General features: G+C 42.1%; 1 protein-coding gene across 1 annotated transcript in view; it reads left to right on the plus strand.

Annotated features, from left to right (window-relative positions):
- PIGL (phosphatidylinositol glycan anchor biosynthesis class L) overlaps positions 1 to 24207 on the plus strand; it is an 879462-nt gene that overhangs the window by 501104 nt on the left and 354151 nt on the right. The gene's annotated exons all lie outside the window — the stretch shown is intronic.

Below are 24207 nucleotides of genomic sequence, written 5' to 3' on the forward strand. Positions count from 1 at the left end.
ATTTAGCAGTGAATCTTTGTAAATTTCACTGAGAAGAGAATGTACAGTTGCCTTCAGCAGTAGACATTTTCACTCCCACTGAACATTTCCTAATGGGAATAAAGGAAATATATTTGAAAATGTAAGACACTTAACCTTTTCTTGGCTTTCATCATTTTGCCACTTCCCCACCAGCAGTCCAATATCAGAGCATATTAACATTATGCTTGCTTTTGTCCAGCCTCATCTCTTGTTGTACTGTTAATCTTACATTCCTTACAACTAAAACAATACTTGTTTACTTTAATATCTTAAAACACATACAACAGACAGAGAAAACTCATCTTACATTCAAAATACCCATGACTGCACGACATAAAACTGCTTTACTATGTTTAACAAGCAGTTTATATTATGAAATGTTTTATGAAAACAGTAGTAAGAACAAAAAATGTTTTACTTAGTTACTCTCCCTCACCTTTAGTAGCATTCTGAACATTAATGACATAAAATGGGGTATATGCTTTATAGTCCACCCACAAGTTTAACAAAGTCAACAAAAGTACAGCCTTTTTCATTTCTCATAAAGATATATTTCACAAATGTGACTGATGCTTTATAGCTTTCCATTTATTCAGTACTTTCATTTGTTGGTGATCTTCTTCCTGTTCCCCTCCATCTCCCAGCACCAGACTCTGGTTCAAGTCCAAGGTTCTCTTGATTCTTTTAGTTAACTCTTGTGAATTATTCTTTGTCTTGAGCATTCATTTTCCTTTGGAACTTTGTAAGAGGGTTCATTGGCAAAGTCTATGAACGTTACTGCCAGAAGTATGTGAAACAGAGTGCCATTCTGTTTGCTGGCTCATTGTTTGTGGGATAAACTTTTTTATTTCCTCCTTAGCCTGCCATGTATCAAAAATTGTTTTGATCCTCCAGGAAAAATTTCACACCTGCCTCTCGACATTCCCTGATTGATGTGATAATTTTGTTTCTCTTCTATCTGGTGTACATTGAGTAATTATTTTCCACAAACAGTCTGCTGTCTTCAGTTTTTAATACTTTGCTGTTCTGCCGCAGTTTTGTCATGATCAAATTTTTTTGCTGCTATGTTTTCATCTGTATTAATACAAATTTTAGCTGCTTTCCCATGGCATGGTTTGGAGCATACACTCGATGTGCCCTTTCAAATAATAAATCCTGCTGTGGAACAGCAGCCCTTTTTGATTATTTGTGCTCTTATAAAATGAGTACAGTCTGTTTATTCCCAGTTTCTCTGGTACAGTAGAAAATCTCAGGATTTCTCTTTGTGCTCTTCTAATTCTATTATTTTTTGAAACCGCTCTGCTTGAGAAGTGTCAGACCCAGCTAGCTTTTTATTTCAGCCTCTGATTTTTGCAATTTTATTAGTTTATCAAGAGAGCGAGCTAGTTAAAAACTTCTATTTTTACAGATTTATTTATTTATTCCTCTATTTTTACAACCTTTTGTTGTTGGAGTTATTTCCCTTCAGTTGTTCATTTATTTTAATCTCACCTGAGTACATTTGATTTCCTTTTTCTTCTAAATTACTGGAAGCCATTGTTTGAAACAAAGCTAAAGCCTGAACTGTTTTTTTTTTTTTTTTTTTGCTGCAAAGCTGTGGAATGCTTCCCAGACAGTGTTTTTATTTTTCACCTTGTTGGCTGATTTTCTTTCATTTTTTCCCAAAATTTCTGCTTTGCTGGCATCCAGTGTACTTACTAGCAAATAACTGAATTTTACCCGAAAACAGTTTCAGAGCTGAAGTTAAGCTGTTGATCACTGTGCATCTATCTTGGAAATCTCTAGATGATTTAGTTTTGAAACCTTTTAGGCACAAAAGCTTGCTACTAGAAAATCTTATACTGGCATGTTAAAGAGATTTACTAGTTATTGTCTAGACAATAAACAGGAGTCCATCAGATATTTTCTATCACTGGTGCTCAAATATTTGTGTTACTATCCTTTAGACTCTCAAAGTCCACTGTAAATGTTCATCATGTGGCCATTTCATCATGTCAGCATGTGGAGCACTCTCTTTCCTATCTGTTTATAGTGAAACAGTTTCTAAAAGGAGTTTTGCTGTGAGACCTCCTCATAAACGAGTTTCTTCTCCTTGGGATCTCAGCTTTGTGCTGGAGGAAATGACAGTGTTACCCTTTGAAACTTTCTGCCTGTCTGTTTTGAGGTTCATCACTGCTTTGACATCTGCAAGAAAAGTACCTAAGTCACAAGTTGTCATACTGGGAAAACCTTTTCTGGTATTCTATAGGAATACGATCACTGTGCACACAAACCCCTCATCCATGCCCAAGGTTGTTTTAGAGTTCATATTGAATCAAGCCATCAATCTTTTTGTTTTCTATCTAGGTCCTACAAATGAGGGAAAAAAATTTTTCATAATCTGGTTGTGCAAATGCATCTCTGGTCTTGACAGAACTAAGTTCTTCTGAAGGCTAACCTGCTATTTATTTGCTATTTTTGGACTAAGAAAGATCAACCCCTTGTCTAAACAGACTATTTCTTTTTAATAAACAAGAAACATCTTTATTAAATGATCGCGTATGACATAGGCAATGTTACATTGATATAAATTAAAATAAACCATACAGGCACAATTTTAGTTGCAAACATTATACATTACAAACAATGCTGACACATCTGTTGTTGCAAACATTATACATCACGAATATATCTAGTCACTGTCAGTCAAACATTACATAGCTCATTAATATCCTGCCTTCTTTTAAACTTCATTCCTCTTCTGCATGCATTCATCCCACAATTCCCATTTTTTCGTATGTAATTTGCTCCTACCCTTTTCTAAAGATCGCAATTCCAGTTGTTTTACCTCTGTTACTATCATCATTACTGCTAGTAAAGTTGGTTTAGACTTTGACTTCCATTTTTAGTAATTGCTTTTTTGGCAGCCATCATAATTAGACTCTGCAAGGCCTTACTTTGTCTGGACAATTCCAATTCTGTATCATAGCTCAAAAATGTAATTTCCTTATTTACATCAATTTGCTCACCAAGTATCTCCGACACAGCAGTCTGCAGGGAATCTTTAAAGTCTACCAACTCATTACACTCCCAGAAAATATGTTCCTAGTTGTCTCTTTCTTCACCATCACACCTCCAACATTTGCTATATGCCTGAGGAAAAATTCTTTGGAGGCTGCTTGTGGTATAAAAATACCTATGTAAACACTCCCAAGCAAAGATCCTGAATCTTCTACACTTTTTTGCATGTTTGGGAGACATTTATATATATATATATATATATATATATATATATATATATATATATATATATATATATATACACACACACACACACACACACACATATATATATATATATATATATATATATATATATATATACACACACACACACACACACACACAGATATATATATATATATCCCATTGTTTCTTTGTGAATTTCTTATCCAATCTCTCTTCCCAATCCTTTCTTCTTACCTCCTTTTATTGATTCTTATATTTACAATGCACTATTTTATACGCTCTACTAATTATTCCCTTCTTAACAGCAGCTTCTCTTCTAGATTCTGCTAAAAACTGTACCAGTGCTGGTTCATTTAGGAGACCCCTGTTTCTTTGTCTTTACCTATACTCTGATATCAGTCCTTAACAGGGAAGGCAGTCTGTAACCTGCAGTCCAAATAAGTTCTTGGCATCTTCCCATTCTGTTACCTTTCCCTCAGTAGTTATTTGGTCCAGTGCCTTGGTTGCCTTGTCAGTTTTCTCCAATTAATTCCAGTCCCCTCTTACTTATTGTCTGTATCCCTAATTGCAGTCATCCTTATTGGCAGAATCTCCTTTCTCCATTCCCATGTTTGTTTAGTTCTTAGAATACTTTCTGGTACTTTATGAATGTAGTATTCTGTATGATTATTGTTATTATTCTTAGAGGTCTGCATCCAAAATCCCAGTGTCTCCTTGTTCCTTGATCTTCCCCTGTTTCATCATCACTTCTGTCCACTTTGAGTTATAGTTTTTTGCTTGTGCTGTGTATAGAAGCCTTAACTGTGTTGCTCTGAAGTATCCCTTTATATCTGGTAATCCCAGTCCACCTTATTCTATTGGAAGAATAAGCTTATCCCATTTGACTCTTGCCATCTTCCCCTCCTAGATAAAGTCCTTAATCTCTTTATTAATTGCTATCCACAACTTTTCCTCTGGTTGACAGAAATATGAAAAATATGCCTGATGTGTGTATAAGACTAAAGGGACTAAAAATATTTTAACTGCTTGTATCTTACTATCGATAGCCATATAACAGAGCTTCCTTTTTCTCAGTTTTTGTATTATCTTTTATTTAGTCTCTTCCCACTAATCTTTAGCTGCCTTACCGGAATTATTTTTAATCCATGCTCCTAAATACTTCATTTTATCATATCCCCATAAATACGGATATTGCTGAACCAATTCATGTGTGGGTACATAATTTACTGCTATTGCCTTTGTTTTAGCTTCATTAATTTTGTATCCTGAAAAAGATCTGAAACTATCTCAGTATGGTCCACAGTACTGTAATGTCCCTTTCTGGTTTTGTCAGGTATAAAGTAATATCATCTACAAATAGAGGCAGCGTTTCTTGACCACCATACCAATTATATCCTTGAATTTCTGAGTCCCTTATTTTCTTTGCCAGTGGTTCTAAATGTAATGCAGATAATAAAGGGGTGAGAGGACACCCCTGCCTGGTTCCTCTGTTCAAGCAGAAATTATCAGAGAGGACTCCACCCACTTTAATTTTTGCCTCCAATACCTCATATATCCTCCTAATCAACCTTATAATTTTATCAGGGAATGCAAATGCTTCCATTGCTCTGCTCACAAAGTCCCAGCTTACTCTGTTAAATGCTTTGTCTGCATCAAGACCCATCAACAACAGTCATATGTCTTACATTCTGCTTCCCTCTGAGTCATCAGTGTTCTGTTACTGTTGTCATATTTTTGCCTCCCCCTCCACAAAACCACATTGATTCATATCTATCAATTTTGGCATCACTTTTGCCATTTTTTTAGCTATTATAGACATAAACACTTTATAATCTTGGTGGTTTAGTATTGAAATGGGCCTGTATAAAGCTGGATCTAATGGATCCTTGCCCTCTTTAGGTATTATAGCTACTGCTGCTTTCTTCTTGGATGTTGGTAGCTCTCCTCCTCTTAAAATACTGTTAAACAAAACCTTCCAGATCTTTATTAGTTTTTCCTTCCTAGCTTCCAGACTTCCACAGGAATGCCATCTATTTTTATCTCTTCTCCTCCTACCCTGTTAGTAATTGAGCCTCCTCAATCTCTAACTTTGGCATATTTAATTCTTCCATAAACATTTCCATTTGTACCTTTTAAACAGTCTGTTTCTTGGTGGTTGCCCTCTGGTACTGTATTTTATCACTCTCACCTTTGCAAAACTATTCCAGGCTGTATTAAGGCACATTCCACTGAACTGGGTGGACTCTAGAAGCATTCTAGAGGCAGCACCTTTGTCCTCTATTCATACATTTACAAAGCACTGCAAAATGGATTGTTTCTCCAGATCCAGAGCAGTATTTAGCTAGGATAATTCATCAGGAGTTGCTGGACCCTTAGCCTTCTTCCTCCCAGGCTGGATGAGCTATAGTGTTCTACCTTTAGGATACTGCAGTAGTGAGAATGATAAACATAGTACAGTTGTGTAAGTATAAGTTACCCTTAACAGTAGATGTTCAAATTAATCAGTGCTGCAGTAGTTGTACCCATCCACCATATACCCCTTTTATTGTTTATAGTTGTAGTGTGGGATATAAAGTTTTAATTTGTCGTTTATATTTTTGTTGAGTACAGGATGAATTACCCTTTTTTGGTTAGGGGCAAGAAAGTCCTGAAGATTTTTAGTCAGTCTTGCTGCTTAGTTTCCTCCAGAAGGCAGGGCTTATTCTATAGACAGTCACAAAGACAGCGTGGGAAGGAGTGAAAGCTTTTGCTGTATCTTTGGCAGAATACACCCATAGGGTACTGCAGTGGTGAAGAATTCAAATATCTACTGTTATGAATAAGTGCAACTTAAACAACTGTCCTTTTTTATGTAGTTCTTTGTTTTATACAGAGGGGAAGTTAATTCCTGATTCTGAGTGAAAAAGGCAATACGGCCTGGTGATGAATACTGCTCTAACTGAGCAGTGTTGTAACTGTGCGGGAAATGGATCCTGTAAGAGAGGATGTAAAGAGAGAGCAAGAGTATAAACTCTGAAAAGTGTGGCCAGGGCATCAAGGAAAAGTTTCCAGTTTGCAGATTTTTTTAAAGAAAGCTGAAAAATGTGCCCCTGTGGTAATTTTTTTCTGGCTGTATTATAAAAGAGAGTGTGAAGAAGTCCATTAGATAAAATATCTTTGCTGTAATAAATGTGGATGACAAGATGTTTGTAGTATTTCATTTAAAATGCTTTTTTACTGAAACCGTTTGGGAGTATTATCAGAGAAAGTGAGTAGCAATCTGTGAATTAATTTTGTAGTAACTCCTTTGACAGTATTAAATGTGTGACTGTTTTGTGTACATGTGAGGTATTAAGACCATTTCACAGATAAAAGGCAGAGAGCATGGGCACAACTAAAGTACATCATCAAGAAATATCCTTTCCTCAGAGTATTGGATGTGTGAATTAGTCTTCCTTTGGTGATTGGCTCAAAAAATGGGAAAAAAGTACACGGGTAAAACAGAACAATTGTAAGTATTGAAAGTTTTAGGCTTTATGTTACCAAAAATCTGTAGCTGTATCTGTAGATGCGAATTAAGGGCAGACAGACTGAGCCAGATATCATTATTCGCCATGTTTGTTTCTTATTAATACAGTTATACACTGGTGTGAAAAAGAGGCCACATTATGCAGACAAAAGTGACTGATTTTAGGGTTGAATTTACAAGTACTTCTTTGTGGTACAAGTTCTCTGTGTTAGTGCTGCTGTGAAAATACTTTGTCATGATATAAAGGTTGAGGTGGGAAGAGAGGAAGCAACAGCTGAACACAGTGACAGATATGGATGCACCACAGATTTCCTTTTGCGAGCATTTTATGTACGTTTCCCCTGTCCAAGGGCTATGTAGTAACACATGACCTTCACAGTACATAGTTTTCACTTGTGTGTTGTAACCAGCACTTCCCAATTAATTCCCCCCTACACTGTAGTGATTTGCAATTTATACAGGTAAGCATCATCCCTAATTTACCCACCCAGTCTTCTGATAGTTAGCTGGGTGGCAGAGGTAGCAAGGCAGTTGCATGCATGATATATATATATATATATATATATATATATATATATATATATATATATATATTCACACACACGCACAGTCATCAAGGGGGGGCTGTGATCTAAAAATGGTAGTTTTGTAAAATACAGAACAGGCAGACTGGTATAGCAATCATATGTCTGACTGCAGTGTGACTCACATTCAAGAACAGACTTGTGAACTAGATGAGTGAAAGAATGGAGAATAGCAGATGGTGAGTGGTAGCCATCATTTAGGGGTGAGTGAAGATTTGTGTTATATGACGGGCAGCCATAGTGAATGGGCTGTTGGCATGATGCAGTGCATGTGTTTGTTTGGGGTGGAACAGTAGATGCTGGCTTCATTACATGTCTTTTGTGTTTCTTTATTCCATAGGGATAAAAAATGCCCTCCTCTTCTGAAGGGCACCTATCTTATGGTAATGTAATGCCAGAACTGTCCTTTTCTTTACTCTCCATTTTTATCAGCAGCTAATATAACTGCTACTGTGTGCAATGCCAGGCGGTGTGCCTGAGTCAAGAAACTTGTGGTTTGGGGAAAGAAGGATTCAGCTATTTGACTGATAGTGAAGGAGCAGTGACCCAAAGATCCTTAAGGAAACCAGACAGAATACTGTGTTTAAAAAAAAGAAAGGTATTCCGTGGTCAGAAAATCACACTTTTTCCTTTGCACCTAGTTCAAGACCTTGTGTTGACTTCATTGCTGTGGTATATTTCGATAATTTTAATGTAGCCCAGGGTAGCATGAGAATTTAATGTTTTTGGCCTTGTAGCAAAGCAGTCACTTTAGGCAGAAATTAAAAACAATACATTTCTTTTACAAAGGATTTCATTCCCTTCCCCCATCTTTCTGTTTAGTCACTGCAAGAGGTCTCTGGGGTTTTCCTTTTGTTAAATATGACTGAATTATGGGAGGGTTGCAACCTCACTCTTCAGGACTGTTCTTTATTCTAGCTGCCTTTGTTAGCATCCTTGATGAACGTCTTCTTGCCATTTCTTATTTTAGGTTTTAAAAGCTTCTGCCCTTTTCACCACTAACTGTTAAGTTTTGTGGAATGCTTGCTTTTTAGTTGCTTCAGAAAATAATGTACATCACACAAGAGAAGGCTTATTGTCCAGGTTCAGGCATATGTATTTTATTTTTTTTACTGAGGTGAGAAAACTATTCTTGTGTTTTGTGAGATTATCTTCATCCCAGTGTGAGTGTATAGGAAGATGTAAGACGCAATACAGCTTTGAACCCCCACAAGATGTAGTAGATTTTCAAAATGTTATACAAGTATGATGAAAAACAAAACAGATGATGAATTATTGAATTGCCAAGACCTTAACATGGTTAAAAATACATGATGTTCTTCGTGTTTCACTGTTGCAGTCATTACATTTTGGTTATCTGCTTGCAGGTAGCCCTCAGTTGGCCATATTAACAAAGTCTTGGGTCCTGCGTTGGTTGCTGTCCCTTCGTCCATGATGTCAGGTCGTCAGAGGTATAAAACATGTAGCCGACGCCATTACATCAGTCTTTCTTGCTGTGCGGTGCCCGAAGCAGAAGGAGTACGCAAGTGCCGGTCGGCCGATTCCAGAAATTTTCGTTTTTGAGTTTCAGAACCAAAGTCCTCAACTAAAGCTAAGTACCCCGTTGGGGAAACTTTTTCTTGCTCCTTACCGATGTCAGTAAAAGTTAATAATTGCATTACTTGTGGAAAGCAAATACCTCATAAAGATTTTCATTTGTACTGTATTCCTTGCCTAGGCCCTGACCACGACGTACCTTGCTGTCAGTTTTGTGCTTTATTTAATCAGTGCACTATCCATCTTCGGTATATTTTCGCCTCTAAATATTTCATTTCTCAGTTTAATTATCTAGAAATGTCGTCGGTTAGCCATCCGACACCCGGGATTCCGAAAAAATGCGAAGATAAAGAGAGACAGGCCGCTGAGGTCCAAAACTGCCAACGATGCTTCTCCTAAGCCAGTCGCCAGTTCGCCGGTACTCAGTGAGGCGCTTTCGCAGCCCCTGATACCCGCTAATTCTGATTCGCAGGCCTCTACTGAGACCCATTCAGAGTCCGGTATGCCGCCAGATGCTTCAGCTATGGAACCCGCGGATGTCTCTAGCTTGGATGGGCCCGGAGCCACTGTGCAGGCACCGTCTTCTGAGGGTGTATTCAGGCCTACAAACTTGCATATTAAACTGATGCCTCCTTCTTTACTTAGGCCTAAATCTCGATCCATGCCTAAAAAACCAACGCCCAGGCCACATGCTCCGGCCTCTATGCCTAAAAAACAAATGATAAGAATGGCTGAAGATCTAATAACTCTAATCAGGGGTAGCCAACCCCCCTTCTAACAGGCCTAGGACTGAAGTTGATTATGAATCTTCTGATCAGGATTCTTTTCTTTACTGATTCTTCTGATGATCTGGATTTGCACTTCTCTACTTATGAAGATTCTGATGCAGAGGACACCATTCCCTCTGCTTCCCCCTCCTGAGGATTTTTCTTTTGCGGAAACCTTACATACTCTAAGGGAGGATTTCCACTGGGAAAGCCAGGATTTTTCTGATTCAAAAAAGAGGCTTAGGGATTTCCTTCTCCGACCTCAGCATAGGCCTTTAGCTATTCCTCCTGTACTAGACATTGTTGATGATGCTTTTTCGGAATCTAGTTTGGCCCCTGATTCCCTGCCTCCTGCTCCCAGAAAACCTGACAGATACTACAGGGTCCCTGAGTCCCACAAGTTCCTTTTTAAAAATCCTATTGCAGATCCAGAGACTATTTCACAGGGACCCAAGGGCATTAAGGCTTCTACTGCTAAAAATCCTACCCCTTCTGATAGAGACTCCAGGGCACTGGATAGATGGGGTAAGAAGGTTTACACTTCTGCAACCTTGGCCATTAGGGCTTTAAACTGCCAGTTTCACACATTAAAGTATCAGCAACATGTTATTGGACTGCTTAAACAGAAAATGATGTTGATTCCTGACTGTGTAAGAATTACAGGATTTAATGCATTCTGCTGAACAAGGTGGAAAACATACTCTGCAATGTGGATATTCATCGTGTTACCCTGCTGCAGTCATTACACTTGGGTTATCCTGTCGTCAGGCGGTCCCGCAGTCGGCCGGATTTCCAAAGTCTTGATCCGATGTCGGTTGCAGTTGCCTCATCCCTGACGTCATCGCACCAGGGGTACATATATCACAACCGACACCATTTTCTTCAGTCTTTCTTGCCGCACGGTGCCTGAAGCAGAAGCAGTTCGCAAGTGCCGGTCGGCCGACTCCTGAGATTTTCGAATTCGAATTTCAGACCGAAGTCTTCTATAAAGCTAAGTACCCCGTTGGGGAAACTTTTCTTGCCTCAGACAGATGTCAGAAAAAGTAAACAATTGTATTTCTTGTGGAAAGCAAATACCTCATAAGGATTTTCATTCTTATTGCATACCTTGCCTAGGCCCTGACCACGACGTCACTTCTTGTCGTTTTTGTGCTAGATTTAATAAACGTACTATTAAAAGACTATTTGGTTTCGCACAACACTTTTTTGGCAGAAAATTTAATTATAACATTCCGTCGGAGCTTCCGACTACCGGCGTGCACAAAAAGCACAGGGATAAGGATCGACCGCCCAGGCCTAAGCCCGATTCCGAGGCCTCGGTTGATCCTGTGTCCGGTTCTCCGGTTATCAGTGAGGCTCCAACGTAGCCTCTGACTACCGCAGTTCAAGAAACCGAGACTGCTACAGATATTTTGACGGAATGTACTAGGCCGACGCAGCCCTCCAAGGACGTCGGTGCTTCTGAAACGCCATCGGTTTCTGAAGGCGTTTTCAGACCAACGACTCTTAAAGTCAAAACGTTTTCCAAGTCGAAGACTCCTTCCAAACCGAAAAAGGCTTCACTTCAGTTTCCTGTTCAAGGCCCTATTTCCTAAGAAACAGATGCTCAAGATGGCTGAAGACTTGATTTCTCTTATCAGGGGTTCTCAGCCTCCTCCTGACAAAAGGCCTAGACTAGAGGAAGAATCTGCTTCCTCTGATCAACTGTCTATTTCTTCGGATTCCTCTGAGGACCAAGACTATTCTTTCTCTCCTTATGAAGATTCTGATGCTGAGGACTCTATTCCCTCAGCTTCCCCTCCAGAAGATTACTCTTTTGAGGAAACTTTACACACTATGAGGGAACATTTTTACTGGGAAGGTCAGGATTACTCTGATTCCAAGAAAAGGCTCAGAGAGTTTCTTTTACTCCCCCATCGCAGACCTCTAGCTATCCCTCCTGTTTTGGACATTGTGGATGATGTCTATTTAGAATCCAGTTTCAACCCTGACTCTCTGCCTCCTGCTCCGGCCAAGCCTGACAGATACTACAGAGTACCTGATTCCCACAAATTTATTTACAAAAGCCCAGTAGCTGACCCAGAGACTATCTCCCAGGGTCCCAAGGGGGCTAAGGCTTCCATGGCAAAAAATCCAGTACCTTCTGAAAGGGATTCCAGAGCACTAGACAGATGGGGGAAAAAGGTTTACACCTCAGCCACTTTAGCTATGAGAGCTCTAAACTGTCAATTTCATATGCTTAAATATCAGCAATTTCTGATCTCTCAGTTAAAACAAAAGATAACCACCCTCCCTCAACAATCTGAATTGAAAGAAGTACAGGATTTGTTGCACGCCACCGAGCAGGTAGGGAAACATACCTTGCAGTGTGGGTTTGATTCTTTAGAGGCCTCCTGCAGAGCAGCTGTCACTGGATCAGTTATACGTAGGCATGCCTGGTTAAAGGAACAAAGTCTGCCTGATCATGTTAAAGCAAAACAACTAGATGCTCCATTAGAGCAGGATGTTCTTTTTGGTGTTAAAGCAGAAGAAGTTTTAAAGAGAATGGAAGATAAGGCAAAATCAATGCAGACAGTCAAAGATTTCCTACAAGTACAACCCCCTCGCTTCAGCAGAAACTGGCCAACAAAAAATTGGTCCTTTCCATCCACTGACAGGCCTCAGAGGGGTAAATACAGGCGCCCAAGGGGCAGAGGACAACCACAAGCTCAGTATAAACCTCGCCAATGGGGCACTCCAACCCAGAAGAGAGGAGAAGACAGGTCTCAACCCACCAGAAGACAAACTCAATGACTTGCACCTCAGCTGGCCAAACAAAACTCTTTTGTCAGCCCCCCTGGGGGGAAAGCTAGCACTATTTGCAGACAACTGGCACATGGTCACAAAGGACAAATGGGTACTAGACATAATTTTACGAGGATACAGATTCCACTTTCACACCTTGCCAATAAAAAGAGGAATGCCACACCTGCCACAAAATCAAAGGGCAGAGGCTCAAAAACAAATTACAGCTCTCGTGGCCATGAGAGCCAATCAAAGGGTGCCAACTCAAGAGCAAGGCCAAGGATTTTACTCAAGACTCTTCCTAGTACCCAGAAAGGAAAATGCTTGGAGACCAATTCTGGACCTTTCAATTCTAAACACTTACTTACAAGTTCCCAAATTCAAGATGCTAACACTGCATCAGCTACTTCCCATGTTGGGCAAGGAAGCATGGCTGGTAACGTTGGACCTCAAGGAGGCATACCTGCATGTCCCTATCAGACAAAGTTGCAGAAGATACCTCCGTTTCATTGCAGGTTCAACTATCATCAAATCTCTGCACTGCCCTTTGGCTTATCTACTGCACCCAGAGTATTCACAAAATGCCTGGCACCAGTAATTGCATACTGCAGACAAAGAGGAATTCAAATATATCCATACTTGGACGACTGCCTCATTCAAGCAGAAAGAAAAGACATTCTCGTACAACATCTGGCTTTTGTGAAACAACTACTGAATTGTCTGGGGTACACAGTAAATGAAAAGAAGTCAAAACTAGTACCCTCACAAAAAATGACATTCCTGGGTGCCAGCTTGGACACAGCGGCCCAGAAGGCTTATCTTACACCAGACAAGCAATTACTACTGACTCAATATTTCAAAACAGTGGCAACAAAGACCCAATTAACTGCAAGAAAAATTCTGCAGGCTTTGGGCTTCATGGCATCTTGCATTCTGATAATACCATTTGCAAAACTGCATATGAGGAAATTACAGTGGTACCTAAAAAGCGTATGGTCTCAACACAGCCACAGCTTGGACACAGCTATATCTCTCATTCCCTGCCTTCAACAAGAATTTCTATGGTGGGCACAGGCATGTCACCTCAACAAGGGTCAGCCTTTCACCTTGCCCCCACCCAGGCAAACTATCACAACAGATGCTTCAGACTATGCCTGGGGGGCACACATGGCAGGGCAATGCATTCAAGGCCTATGGACTGCAGAACAAAGAAAACTGCACATAAACCAAAAAGAGATGCTATCTGTACAGAAAGCTCTGACAGCCTTCAAGGATCTACTACAGCCTGGACAACTTGCAATAAAGACGGACAACACCAGAGTAATGTGGTACATAAACAAACAAGGGGGCACATTCCTACCCTCTTTGCAGGCAAGCAATAATCTTATGGAACACAGCTCTGGCCTACCAACTCCAGTTACAAGCTCAATTCCTGCCAGGACAGAAAAACACAATGGCAGACGACCTAAGTAGAAACATCAAAGATCCCCATGAGTGGAAGCTAGACCCACAAATATTTACAATGATAACTCAAAGGTGGGGCCTACCAAATATAGACCTGTTTGCCAGTCCTCAAAACTACCAGCTGACAAAATTTTGTACAAGGGCATTTCACCATCAAGCTTGGAAAGTGGACGCTGTCTCCTTCATTTGGAAAAACCTGACAGCATATGCCTTTCCTCCATTACCTCTTCTCACAAAGGTTCTTTTGAAGGTCAAAAAGGAGAAACCTCGAATGATTCTCATAGCCCCAGACTGGCCACGCCAGCACTGGTACCCGCTATTGAAGAATATGGCTCACAGCCCACAATGGATATTACCTCAAATTACCTCATTTGCTCACGCAGCAAGACAAGCAGATTCTACACAGCCAGATCAAAACCTTAAACCTGGCTGCATGGCAAATCAATCAAGCATCCAACCAGTCCCTCTTTCACAAGCAGTGCTGGATGTTATTCTAGAAGCCAGGAGGCCAAGCACCAGGAAGGCTTACTCGGACAAATAGAAAAGGTTTTGTGCTTGGAACCAAGCTAAAGGCCAAGACACAACTCAGCCTCATATGCCTCACATTCTGCAGTATTTAGCTGAGATGTTGCATAAAGGACTTTCCTTCTCTTCAATTAAAATCCATGCTTCAGCTATTTCAGCTCTCTACGACACTAATCCACCTTTATTTTCAAATCCTCTCCTAAGGCAGTTCCTCAGAGGGGCAAAAACATTAGACCACCTAGAAGAGCTCCTACACCAACATGGGACCTCAATTTTGTTCTGGAAAAACTAACATTACCTCCCTTTGAACCAGCTTTTTCTGCAGACCTTCAGTTCCTATCTTGGAAGACTGCCCTGCTCCTGGCAATAACTTCTGCTGTGAGAGTTTCAGAATTGCAGGCACTTATGGCAGTGGAACCTTTCCTCATTTTTCATCAAGACAGAGTTTCTCTATGAACTAATCTTTCCTTCATGCCTAAGGTAGTTTCCAGTGTAGCTCTAAATCAAACCATCCACCTACCCACTTTCTACCCCCAATCCACAGAACAAAGGTGAGAGACTCCTGCATTCCTTGGACATTCACAGGCAGCTTTGCTACTACTTGGACAAAACTAAGGCTTTCAGAAAAACTGACCAGCTCTTTGTTTCCTATGCTATAGCCTCTCAAGGGAAGGCCATATCCAAGCAAAACATTTCTAAATGGATAGGCTATTGCATCCGATTCTGCTACACCCATCATGGGAAACCAGTTCCTCCTACCATTAGATCCCACTCTACCAGGGCAACAGCTACCTCCACAGCCTTTCTCAGGGGGGTTCCTACCAAGGAAATCTTAGAAGCTGCAACTTGGAGTTCAGTGCACACCTTCACCAAACACTATCACTTACCTCTTTATTCTAAGTCCAGGGCAGGCTTCGCCACTGCAGTTTTGCAGGGCCTCATTGCCTCCACTAACCCACTATGATGCCTCCACCCTACCTTAGCTTTGGGACTCAACCCAAGTGTAATGACTGCAGCAGGGTAACACGATGAACATAGTACAGTTTTGTACCTACCATAAATGTAGATGTTCGAGTGTTCACCCTGCTGCAGTCCAGGTTACCCTCCCTCCAACCCCTCTGATTTACTGGCTAATCCTCTGCTATGCCTTACTGATGTATTTGCTTATAGCTGAAGGGATTTTGTGTTGGTACAGTGTTCACACCATTTGGTACTGATTTGGATCACCTTCTTGGGGGCACCTGACATCTGGGGCAAGAAAAACTGAAGAAAATGGCATCGGTTGCGATATATGTACCCCTGGCGCGATGACGTCAGGGATGAGGCGACTGCAACCGACGTCGGACCAAGACTTTGGAAATCCGGCTGACTGCGGGACCGCCTGACGACAGGATAACCCAAGTGTAATGACTGCAGCAGGGTGAACACTCGAACATCTACATTTATGGTAGGTACAAAACTGTACTTTTTGATTCATTAGAGGCCTCTTGCAGTGCTGCTGTTACTGGGTCTGTGCTCAGAAGGCATGCTTGCCTTAAGGAGCAATCTTTGCCTGATCATGTTAAAGCTAAATTGTTGGATGCTCCTTTAAATCATGACCACCTGTTTGGCAACAAGGCTGAGGAAGTTCTTAAAAAGATGTAAGATAAAGCTAAATCTATGCAAACAGTTAAAGATTTCTTACAAGTTCAACCTTCTAGATTTAGTAGGCACTGGCCCTCTAAGAATTGGTCCTTTCCAGCCCCTTCCAGGTCTTCTCAAGCCAAACCCGGACACAGCAAAAACTCCAGGTTTCAGTCCCAGGGGACACACAGAACTAAGTAGTGGGGGGCCTCCACTTCCAAATCTGGGAATAATAAGACTCCCCCTTATGGTAAACTGTCTCAGTGACTTCCTTTTAAAATTTCCAAGCACTTATCAACTGACTGCCCCTTTGGGGGGATGATTGCTCTTCATGCAAAGAATTGGGAACTCATTACCCAGGACAAATGGGTTTTAAATATAGTGTCCCAGGGATACAGATTTCACTTCCACACGTTGCCAACACCAAGCGGGTGGCCATACCTACCCCCAAATCAGTGGGCAGAGGCCCAAAAACAAGTACTTTTTCTCTTAAGCATGGGGGCTATTCAACTGGTACCAGAAGAGGAAAAGGGACAAGGTTTCTACTCGAGACTTTTCCTGGTACCCAGAAAAGACAATTCATGACGCTCTAGCCTGGACATGTCTACTTTAAACATCTTTTTGGAGATTCCAAAATTCAAGATGCTGATTCTTCACCAATTACTTCCTATGCTAGGCAAAGATGCCTGGTTGGCAACACTAGATTTAAAAGACGCATACTTGCACATCCCAACCAGGGAATCTTGCAGAAGATACCTATGCTTCAAAGCAGGCTACACGCACTGTCAGTTCTCTGCACTGCCCTTTGACTTATCTACTGCTCCCAGAGTATTCACAAAGTGCCTAACTCCAGTTATTGCATTTTGCAGGCAAAGAAATATTCAAAAATACCCATACCTGGATGATTGTCTAATTCAGGTAGAAAGCCAGGACATACTTTTGAATCATCTGGCCTTTGTACAAAGGGATGTCCTTCAAGGATGCATCTGCAGTCATAACATATGGGTTGTCCTGCCTCAGGCAGCCCTTCGGTCGGCCGGATTCCAAAGTCTGGGTATGGCCTCGGCTGATGTCGCACTTCACCCGACGTCATAGCTCCTGGGGTATAAAGGCATCAGCCGACGCCATTTTCCTCAGTCTTTCTTGCCGCGCAGTGCCCGAAGCAGAAGCTGTTCGCAAGTGCCAGTCGGTCAGATCCAGAGATTTCAGCTACCGAAGACTTCTAAAAAAGCTAAGTACCCCGTTGGGGACTCTTTCTTGCCTCAGCCGATGTCAGACAAAGTAAATAATTGTTTAACTTGTGGGAAACAAATACCTCATAAGGATTTCCACTCTTACTGCCTTCCTTGCTTAGGCCCAGACCACGACGTATCAGCTTGTTTAGCCTGTGCTTCCTTCAACCGACGAACATTTAGACGTCGGTCGGAGTTTGCTGAAGAGTTTTTTGGCTCCGCTTTTGCATATAAAATGCCGTCAGAGACTCCGACTACACATTTAGCTAAAAAACGCAAGGAAAAGGACCGACTCTCACGGCCCGCGGTTTCATCTGAAACCACGGTTAGGCCTACCGCGAGTGTCTCGGTTTCGGCTGAAACCGAGACCTTGGTTCTCCCTTCGGCCGAAAGCATGCCTCCGACAACCGAGGCCACACAGGCCCCGGCTGAGTCACCTACAGAAATTCCTACTGAAGAAGCAGGCACACAAGATTTGTCCGACACCATTCCGTTGGACATCTCTACTCCTGCACGTGGGGCAGCTAGACCCCCTGCTTCTATGTCTGTCAAGGCCTTCTCCAGGGCTAAAGCAGCTAAACTTTCCAAGGCCTTACCTACAAAAGCTCCCTCTCACAGACCTACCTCAAGTTCGCAGATTCTCAGCCTCGCTGAGGACCTTATTTCTCTGATCAGGGGATCCCAACCTCACCCAGACAGGGCCTCACAACCCCCTCCTGAAAAGAGGCCTAGGAATGAACCCCCTGAACCTCTCTCCTCTGACTATTCCTCGGATGGTTCAGATTTATCAGACCATCAGGAAGGACCATACTCACCTTATGAGGATTCAGATGCAGAAGACTCCATTCCTTTTGCCTCCCCTCCAGAAGAATTTTCATTTGGGGAAACTCTACACTCAATGAAGGAACACTTCCAATGGCAGGGTCAGGATTTTTCTGATTCTAGGAAAAGGCTAAGGACTTTTTTACACTTACCACTGCATAGGCCTTTAGCCATACCACCTGTACTATCAGTTGTTGATGATGCATACAATGATGCCAGTTCTGCCCCTGATTCTCTTCCTCCGGCCCCTGCCAAACCTGACAGATATTACAGGGTCCCGGATTCTCACTTCCACTTGTATAAGGCCCATGCTGCAGACCCAGAAACCATTTCTCAGGGCCCTAAAGGTGTTGCAGCTGCCTCTGCCAAAAAGCCCCTACCCTTTGAAAGAGAATCAAGAGCATTAGAGAGATGGGGTAAAAAGGTTTATACATCTGCTACTCTTTCTGCCAGGGCTTTAAACTGTCAATTTCACATGATACAGTACCAGGAATTTTTGTTAGATCAGCTGAATAAAAAGCTTTCCTCTCCTGAACCTTTAGACCGTAAGTCCCTTCAGGATTTGGTACACAACTCTCAGCAGGTCAGTAATCATTTCTTAAAATGTGGCTATGATGCACTGGCGGCTTCATTTAGATCAGCTATGTCTGGAGCAGTGATTCGAAGGCATGCCTGGCTAAAAGAGCAATCCTTGCCAGACCATGTTAAGTCTAAACTCCTAGATGCCCCTATGGAGAAACAAAGTTTATTTGGCTCCCCCTGCACAGGAGGTTCTCAAGAAAGTGGAAGAAAAAGCAAAATCTGTCCAAACAGTCAAGGACTTTCTGCAGGTCCAACTCCGAGGTTCAGCAGAAATTGGCCTTCAAAGAATTGGTCCTTTCCAGACACCTCCAGAGCACAGAGAGGCAGAAATAGACGCCCAAGAGGCAGAAGTCAATCTAGGGGTGCCTACAGGGGTCGTCAGTGGCAACCTGCCAACCAGAGAAGTGCCGCCACAGCTGCGACTGCATCCACTTCCACAGGACAGACACAATGACTTGGCTCTGATTCCGCCTACCAGGGAACAACTGGAAGCACCCTTGGGCGGAAAGCTAGCTTTATTTTCAAAAAACTGGCATTGCATTACAGGAGACAAGTGGACTTTGCAAACAATAGACAAAGGCTACAGGTTTCACTTCCACACTTTACCAAAAAAGAGAGGAATGCCAAACCTTCCACCAAGCCAGAAATCGGAGACTCTAAAACAAATCATCAACTTACTAAAGATGAGAGCAATAGAAAAGGTACCATCTATGGAACAAGGCCAAGGATTTTACTCCAGACTATTCCTTGTACCAAGAAAAGAAAATCAGTGGAGGCCTATTCTCGACTTGTCCGCTCTGAACACATATCTCATTATTCCAAAATTCAAGATGCTGACCCTACAGCAACTTCTTCCCATGTTGGGCAAGGAGTCTTGGCTGGTGACTCTAGATCTCAAGGAGGCATACCTGCACGTCCCTATACGACCAGATTGCAGAAGACACCTCAGATTTCTTGCAGGATCAGAGCATTATCAATTCTCAGCATTGCCCTTTGGCTTATCTACTGCACCCAGAGTATTCACGAAATGCCTGGCATCAGTAATTGCACATTGCAGGCTTCAGGGAATTCAAATCTACCCATACCTGGACGACTGCCTAATACAAGCGGACAACAAGACAAAAATAATAAAGGATTTGGCCTATGTCATACAACTGCTGCAAGCCTTGGGATACACAGTCAACATACAAAAGTCAAGACTAGTGCCATCCCAAAGGATAACATTTTTGGGTGCAGAACTGGACACAATAACTCAGATGGCTTATCTCACAGAAGAAAAACAAAAGCAACTACCAGTCTACTTCATGGCATTAACAAGACAAACTCAGCTTACTGCAAGGAAAGTCCTGCAGGCCCTGGGTTACATGGCATCCTGCATAATCTTGATCCCACATGCCAGGCTGCATATGAGAAAATTACAATGGTACCTAAGGAATGTATGGTCTCAACACAGACACAGTCTAGAAGCCCTGATACCAATCATTCCATGCCTGAAAAAAGAATTCCTGTGGTGGGCTCAGGCCTGCCAGACCAACAGAGGATTGCCTTTCCACAAACCACATCCAAGGCAGACCATCACCACGGACGCCTCAGACCTAGGCTGGGGGGCACACATGGAAGACAAGTGTATCCAAGGCCTATGGTCCCAAGACCAGCTGAATCTACACATAAATCTAAAGGAGATGCTGGCAGTGAAGCATGCAATCGAGGCATTCAAATCACTCCTCCAGCAAGGACACCTGCTGATAAGGACGGACAATACCACAGTCATGTGGTACATCAACAAACAGGAAGGCACACATTCATACCCTCTATGCCGGATGGCAATGGACCTGTGGAACTTAGGCCTGAATCTCAACATCCAACTGCAGGCCAGATTTGTACCAGGAAAAGAGAATTCCCTAGCAGACAGCTTAAGCAGAACTACCACGGATGCTCACGAATGGATGCTGCATCCAGACATCTTCAAAACCATAACAAACAAATGGGGAATGCCAGAGATAGACCTGTTCGCCTCCCCACTCAACCACCAACTGAAGAAATTCTGCTCAAGAGTATACCACCCACAAGCCTGGAGGGTGGACTCCCTTTCTTTCAGCTGGAAGGCCCTGACAGTTTATGCCTTTCCACCTCTCCCATTGATGTACAAAGTTATACTGAAGATCAGAGAAGAACAGCCAAAGGTAATTCTGATAGCTCCAGACTGGCCAAGGCAGCACTGGTACCCGCTACTGAGAAGCATGTCTCTGACGAACTCATGGCCTCTACCTCTATGGCCTTTACTTCTAACGCAGAACAACTACAAGATCCTACATCCAAACTTAAAAATGCTGCAGCTAACTGCTTGGAAAATTGCATAAAACAAAACCAACCTGTTTTATCTCAGAGGGTCAAGGACATTATCCTGGAGGCTCGCAGACCCTCCACAAGGAAAACATATTCAGCCAAATGGAAGAGATTCCTCATTTGGAGTGCAGCAAAGGGAACAAATGTCACACTGGCAAACCTAGCACACATCCTAGAATACTTAGCAGAACTGTTCCACAATGGCCTGTCCTATTCTTCCATTAAGATTCATGCATCAGCAATTTCAGCAGAGTACAACATGGATCCTCCTGTCTTCTCTCATCCTCTCCTCAGACAATTTTTGAGAGGGATCAAAAATGTAAAACCTCCAAGGAAACCACCTCTGCCTGCATGGGATCTCAATTTTGTGCTAGAAAAATTAACACTTCCCCCTTTTGAACCAGTAGCAACGGCAGACTTACAGTTCTTATCTTGGAAAACTGCCTTCCTGCTAGCAATCACTTCAGCAAGAAGGGTATCCGAGTTACAGGCATTAATGGCAGTGCAGCCTTTCCTTATCTTTCACCAGGATAGAGTGTCTCTGAGAACCAATCCTACTTTCATGCCAAAGGTGGTATCCAGGGTATCCTTGAACCAAGCAATTCATTTACCTACATTCTTCCCTAACCCACAGAACGGGGGGAAAAACTACTACACACCTTGGATGTACACAGACAACTGCGCTACTATCTGGACAGAACTAAGACCAGCAGAAAAATTGACCAGCTTCTGGTAGCATATGCAACAGGAGTGCAAGGAAAAGCAATTTTAAAACAGACAATCTCAAAATGGATAGGAAATTGCATTCGATTCTGCTACTCATTTCATGGGAAGACAACTCCTGAAAATATCAGGCCTCACTCCACAAGAGCTACAGCCACCACTACAGCTTTCCTACGAGGAGTGGCTACCAAGGACATTTTAGAAGCTGCTACTTGGAGCTCCGTGCATACATTTGCCAAGCATTACAATCTTCCTTTATACTCCAGATCCCGAGCAGGTTTTGCAACTGCAGTTTTACAAGGGATCTTAACTACACCATCATTATCTTAGTGCCTCCTCCCCCAGTTTGGCTATGGTATTCTACCCATATGTTATGACTGCAGATGCATCCTTGAAGGACATAGTACAGTTTTGTACCTACCATAAATGTAGATGTCCGATAGGTATGCATCTGCAGTCAGGATTACCCACCCTCCTTCCCTCTGTGGTATTCCTAGGGTACTTACCCCTCTCTTAGCTAGCTGGGGGAATCTATTATGGTGTATTTGTTTGTATGTATATATGTATATATACTTTTTGATTTCTACTGTTTGGAATTGTCTACTTTTATACAAATTTAGCCTTCCTAGAGGGCACCTGGCATCTGGGGCAAGAAACACTGAGGAAAATGGCGTCGGCTGATGCCTTTATACCCCAGGAGCTATGGCGTCGGGTGAAGTGCGACATCAGCCGAGGCCAGACCCAGACTTTGGAATCCGGCCGACCGAAGGGCTGCCTGAGGCAGGACAACCCATATGTTATGACTGCAGATGCATACCTATCGGACATCTACATTTATGGTAGGTACAAAACTGTACTTTCTAACTTGTCTGGGGTACACCATAAACGAAAAGAAATCACACCTGGTACCCTGTCAACAATTATATTTCTGGAAGCAAGCTTGAATACAACTTCCCAGATGGATTACCTCACGCCAGTGAAACAAATTAATTTGACAACCTACTTCAAACAAGTGGCCACAAAAACCCTGCTATCTACACGACAAATACTGCAAGCCTTGGGGTTCATGGCCTCCTGCATTCTTCTAATTCCATACGCAAGACTGCATGTGAGAAAACTACAGTGGTATCTAAAAAGCCTATGGAGGCAACATTCTCACAGCCTAGAAACAATGATTCCTATCATACCTTGCCTGCGCCTAGAGTTCCTTGGTGGGCAGAGGCCTGCAACCCAAACAAGGGACTACCTTTCACACCTCCCCCTGCCGCCCAAACCCTAACAACAGACGCATCAGACTGTGCATGGGGGCTCACCTGGCAGGGAAGTGCATTCAGGACAAATGGAACCCAAGTCAAATGCACCTACATGTCAATCAAAAAGAAATGTTAGCTGTACAGAATGCTCTGACAGCTTTCAAGGACCACATTCTTCCAGGACAACTAATGGTAAAGACGGACAACACCACTGTTATGTGGTACATAAACAAGCAGGGGGGTACACATTCTTACCCCCTCTGCAGACTAGAAGTCCAACGCAAAAGAAACAAACTGCTACCAAGCTAGCAAAGCTCCTTCTTCAAAACAGCAGGGCTGAACACCTCAAATAAACACAGCCAAAGTGATGAAACTCGTCGGAAATAAACACAGCTGAAATAGCCAGACTCACTGAAGCAGGTCGTTCAAAATTCCAAAGGGTAAGCAAGCAAGATGCCAATAAACAAACAATTTCAATTTTATTAAGCACCACGATTCTGCTTTTTGCCGGCGCCTTGCACCAACTTCTTCAGATTTTAAAAAACATCTCGCACCTGAGCGCTACCAGATTTAAAACCATTACAAGCAGAAATCTATATCAACCCCCCCCCCCCCAATTACCTTAAAGGAACAGGAACAGAAAACTTCTTTCTAATTAAGTGATCCTGTCCCATGTATTCATAATTAAAAAAGCTTGTGTATAATATAGCGCTAGAGCTCTTCCAAGAATTACACTTACATTGTACAATCAAAAATATCGAATAATAATAATATGTGTAAAACAAACTTACTTTTAACCAATACACATAATAAAACTAAACATGTTATAACAATACCATAGTATTTAAAATGCTAATCAAAAGACATTCATTCTCTCACCATGCATAGTGCAGAATGCAATTGAAAATGAAAAATAAAAAATAAATAAAAAATACATACATATATATATGTACATACACACGATGCCAGGATCCAAATAATACCCACATCAAAATAACCAGCCGGACCAACATCCACAACATACTCAATACTAAACCCCACATGCATCATCTTTCCAGGCTCCTCAGCTTAAGAACACAGCTGATTGATAACATACCGTTGAGACCGGGGTGATGGTAGGCTTTCCGTCTCAACTGCCACATAAGTTCCTTTATTTCCAATTTCAGAGATTCAGACCCCCCCCCCCAGTTGGCATCACTCAAATGGTCG

The sequence above is a fragment of the Protopterus annectens genome, chromosome 13.part0 (genome assembly GCF_019279795.1).
Source record: "Protopterus annectens isolate FY-2018-M chromosome 13.part0, PAN1.0, whole genome shotgun sequence".
NCBI lineage: Eukaryota > Metazoa > Chordata > Ceratodontiformes > Protopteridae > Protopterus > Protopterus annectens.